At 42.2% G+C, this 5,031-nt stretch overlaps 1 pseudogene; it reads right to left on the minus strand.

Moving 5' to 3' along the window:
• Window positions 1-2,289: 2,289 nt before the first annotated feature.
• LOC138160902 (nanos homolog 3-like) lies at window positions 2,290-2,858 on the minus strand (annotated as a pseudogene).
• Between the last annotated feature and the right edge of the window lie 2,173 nt (window positions 2,859-5,031).

Below are 5,031 nucleotides of genomic sequence, written 5' to 3' on the forward strand. Positions count from 1 at the left end.
CCCACTGTGGGTTTCACAGGTTCTGTTTCTTAACAAAGACTTGTTATAATCATGGGCAAGGCTCAGAAGAAACTTGAAGTGAAACAAGGTGCTAAATAATTAAGTATCTGAAACAAGGCACTAAGTACTTCTTTGCTTGCCATTACAGTTGGTCACAGAGCAATTAGTATAGAGGGAGAGAGAGGGGGAAGGCTTTGGGATGGTATTGCTTCCTGCAGTGATAAGGTTATCTTATTAACTTAATTATGGCTATGATGGATTTGGTTTTCTGGTGTTGGGATTCAGTTTTGGGGTATCTGAATAAATGTTTTGCTTCTGTCTTATATATGGAAAGGCTATTATAGTTTGCAATTCAGAACTATGCTGGCATATTCATAGTCACCATCAGTGCTGTGAATATTGCCTTGGCAATACAAATGCTTCCTGTCCTGAACTGTGCTCCTCTTTTACCTGAGTGAGACAGACCTTTTCTTCCTATCTTACAAGTTTATTTTGGAGCAAAAATTGTTTTACCCATCTCTTTACTGGTCCTGCTATCCCAGGATTTGTTTGGAGGCACTATTTTGTAGTTACTTGGAGGTAAATATGAGAGAGTTATAGCAATTTACTTCTTTGCACCATCTTGGCTCCCAAAAGTTAAAAGTCCATACTACATTTGAGATGCCTACAGAATATCCATTTGGATATGTACAATAGACAGTTGGTGATGGAGAACTAGAGCTTAGGAAAGAGAATAGGGCCAGATAGATAGATCTGGAAGTCATCTGTGTGCAGATGATCACTGAACTTATGGGAACTCATGAGATGAACCAGAAATAATGTCGAGAGAGAAAAAGAATAGAACCTTAGGGTGTACTCATAATTAGTGTGGCAGAGCATGTAGTACAATCAAGCAAAGGACACAGAGGAGGAGCAGATAGACAGGTAAGAAGAGAACTAAGAGTAAGCCCTGTCGGAAAAACTTTGGACCTGTGAAATGTTTAAAAGACAAAAAAAAAAAAAAAAAGGTTATTCTTGTAAGGACAAGTATAGACAAAGGTTCCAACTATGTTGTAAAACAAATCAAAACACAATAGACCCAACCACATTCATTACAGATTATAGGATAAATCCAGTCTGGTTGGACACAAAAGGCTTACAACATAATGGAACTGAAGATCGTTTTATATTAATGTTTGTTTAAGAAAAACAATGGCCCAGAGAAGAGAACCTGGAGATATGGGGGTGGGAAATCCCTGTTGTTAGGAGCTCTGAGACCACCCATATGAGTTATTGATGCCAGAAAGTAGAATTGTGAAGAGAATAGCAATTTTCAAGAAATTAAAGATTCCAAACAGCCAGGAAGTGGTATGGTAGAGAGCGTACTGGACTTGTAGTCAAGAAGATATGAGTTTGAAGTCTGTCTTGGGTATTTACTACCTGTATGACCCCAGGTAAATCGCTTAACTTCTCTAAGCCTCAGTTTCCTCATATATAAAATGAAGGGGCTCAACTGAATGCCTTTAAAGATACCTTCCAGATTTAATCTATAATTCTATAAGAAAAAGGAATGGAAATGGAGGAACTATCAGATTTCTATTATAGAGGAGCAATTAGGTGGTGCCGAGCTTAGAGTGCTGGGCCTGGAGTCAGGAAGATTCATCTTTCTAACTTCCGATTTGTCCTCAGACATTTACTTTTTTTTGGTGGAATATGGCTTTTTTCTTCATTTAGAAAGCAATTCACCAATAGCAGTGTGGGAGGACGTTAACCCCTAACAAAAGTATGGAAAGGAAACCCAAGAATCCTGAAAGGAAGAGCCTCTCATCTGAAGGCTTCCCAGGAAGCCTTTATAGCAACATAACATATTTCCTTATCCCAGGTGAATTTTGTCTGTTGTATAACCAAGGGAGTCAAACCTGCCTACCAGTCATCAAGTACTGTAAAAGGGGATAGGAACCCCCCCCCCAGTCCAGTTAGTTGAGGCCACTTCCCAGGTAGGGCTTTCATCACACAAGCTTCCTGAGGCTTAGCTCTCTCCCTGTACCATGAGACTCCTAAGGCAAGTCATTTTCTGGGATGGGGCCAGGGACCAGGAGAGTCAAGAGGCCCAACATAGGCCAGGCCCTGGGTCGGGTGGACTGATGGCAGCCAGATCTGGTAGGAAGCAGCTGCTCCAGAGTACAGGAAGGTGAAGGTGGGCTGGTCTCCCAAGGCCCTCCAGGAGTGCTGCTCTCCTTCCCCTTATCTCACACTAACCATTCTGTCTGTAATCTCCTGGCTTAGTAAAGCTGGGTCCCCAGGGTCCTCTTACAAAGAAGCTGAAATGCATGGTTGCAGAGGGGGGAAAGCAGTCCTGGAGCCTTTGAACCTGTACCACTGTCTTTGTTGCTTTCATGCAGAGGCCAGCTGGAAGTTTTTCCTTCAGGTATTGCTAGAAGCATCTTGGTCCTGGCCTTGGCCAGGCTTGTCTTCTCTGATGGCCACTGAAGTGTCGTCCGCTTGCCAGCCAAATTGTGGGCCATGTAGCTGTACACAGACACGTAGCCCTTGCTGGTGAGTGGGCAGAAGCACTTGGTGTGGCCATTGTCTTGGGGGGCTCTGCACAGTGGGCACATGTATTTTCTCACAATGGGGCATACCACCCAGTCTTCCTTGTCCTTCAATGTGTGAGACAAGTAGATGTTTCAAAACTCCCCACTGCACTTGCAAAAAGTGAAGAGGGGGTCCCTAGGGGGCAGGAGTTCCTGCCTTAGGCTGGTGCCAGGGACTGGGCTTGGTTATGTCCCTACCCCCTGGGGCTCCAACTTTTCTTCCCTGAGAACCCCCACTACCCTGGCAAGTCCCAGGTAATCCCTCCACATATTGACGACCTCCATCTAAACTGAAGACCCTACAGTGCAGGCCACTAGGCTTGCTGGGGAAAGATGATGGGAATCCCCTCAGACATTTAACTGTGTGAGTCAAGAAGACTCATCTTCCAGACTTCAAGTTTATCCTTAGACATTTACTTAACCGTGTGACCCTGGGCAAATCACTTCACCATGATTGCCTCAGTTTCCTATTCTGTAAAATGAGTTGAAAAAGGAAATGGCAAACCACTCCAGTCACTTTGCCAAGAAAACCCCACATAGGGTCACAAAGAGTTGGACACAGCTAAAAATGACAACGACAAATAACAAAGACAAATAAAAATTGTTTTCATTTGTTTAGCTTGATTTTAGTAATTTGAATGTTTGTGAGATTATTTGCCCTTTTTTCAATAGCCAATGAAGAAAGTAGTCAGAAACACAAATTCCCTTGAAATGGTGATGTATCTAGATGTCCTCGACATCTTTAAGAAGATAGTGGAGGGAGGTGGCTAGTTGGTGCAATGAATAGAGCACCGGCTCTGGAGTCAGGAGGACCTGAGTTCAAATCTGGCCTCAGACACTTAACACACACACATACAAAAAAAAAAAAAAAGATTTGTGACCTTGGGCAAGTCACTTAACCCCAAATGCCCCAGTCCAAAAAGAAAAAAAAATAGTGGAGGAACATGAAAATGGAAAACAACATTTTTTAAAGTAACCTACTATGTTCCAGGCATTATACTCAGTGCTTTACAAATATTATCTTTCCTCACGACAACCCTGGGAGATAGGTGCTATTCTGATCCCCATTTTACATTTGAGGAAACTGAGTCAACTGATGCTTAAGCCACTTGTTCAAAATCAGACAGCCAGTCAGTATCTGAGGGCAGACTTGACCCCAGGTCTTCCTGACTCCAGGCTGTACCATTTAGCTGCCTGTATGACTAATGAAAGTGTGGGATTAAATAGAGCAGGGGTTCATAACCATTTTTGTGTCAGTCTGGTGAATCCTCTAACTTCCTTCTCAGAATGATGCTTTTTGTCTACACTCATAATTGAAGGAAATGCTAAATTTCTGTTAGAGATTAGTGAAAATAGAGATGTAGCTTTTTTTTCCATCCAAGTTCACAGCCCCTCTGAAATTTCTGTATGGATCCTTTGGGGGTTTGTGAACCCAGGTTAAGACCCCCTGAGGTAACTAAAGCTGGTCTGAAACTTTCAGTTGACAAATGCCAATTTTAGAGAGCTCTGCCAAGTATGTGAGGTCACATAGTATCTCAATGAGTCATGAATATTGACTTTACTAGAAGTCTTCAAGGAAAGCTTGTCCTATACATTGCAGAGATGTGCCGAAGCCAGCTTTTACCAGTTCTCAAGACCCAATTTCCTCAAATTGTCAGTGTGATTGTTTATACATTGGAAAATAGCAAACACTACAAAACAGGGCTTGATTTATTGTCTTGTTGGGGTTTTTTTTTCTTTTTGGAGGGGGTATGCAGGGCAACTGGGGTTAACTGACTTGCCCAAGGTCACACGACTAGTAAGTGTTAAGTGTCTGAGGCCGGATTTGAACTCGGATTCTCCTGACTCCTGGGCCAGTGCTCTATTCACTGCACCAGCTCGCTGCCCCAATTTATTGTCTTGTTGATTGTAAACTCAGGAAAGTAATGAGTAAATGGTATTAATGCAGATTAAACTTTAAAATATGTCACATGTACATTTTTTTAGAGTTAGTTGTTAACCATTTACCAAAGGATCCCTGGAGTTAATGGCTCTTGAGGCCCCTTCCAACTCTAAGAAGAATCATAGAAGTATATGGCCTTCATCTTGAAAGATTAGTTGGATTTATACAGGTGGAAATATTTCTAGAAGGTATTCCAGGAGGAGAGAACATTGTTAACAAAGCCTAAAAGGTGGTAAACACTGAACATGTTCAGGGAATGGAAATTAGTTCTTTTTGTCTGGGGTATAAGGCGTAGGAAAAGCATAATGTGGAATAAGGCTAGAAAGCAGTGAAATTATAGTGTCTTGAATATTAACCTAAATAATTTGGGTTTAATAGGTTTTCAGTCGTTTTTCAGTCTTGTTCAGCTCTCCATGACCCCATCTGGAGCTTCTTTGGTGAGGGCACTGGAGGGGTTTGCCATTTCTTTCTCCAGTTCATTTTATGGATGAGGAACTGAGGCTCAGTGACTTCCCC

Source organism: Petaurus breviceps, unplaced genomic scaffold, assembly GCF_028583685.1.
Source record: "Petaurus breviceps papuanus isolate PSGF00001 unplaced genomic scaffold, PetGlider_PUasm1.0 183, whole genome shotgun sequence".
In the NCBI taxonomy this organism is placed as follows: Eukaryota; Metazoa; Chordata; class Mammalia; order Diprotodontia; family Petauridae; genus Petaurus; species Petaurus breviceps.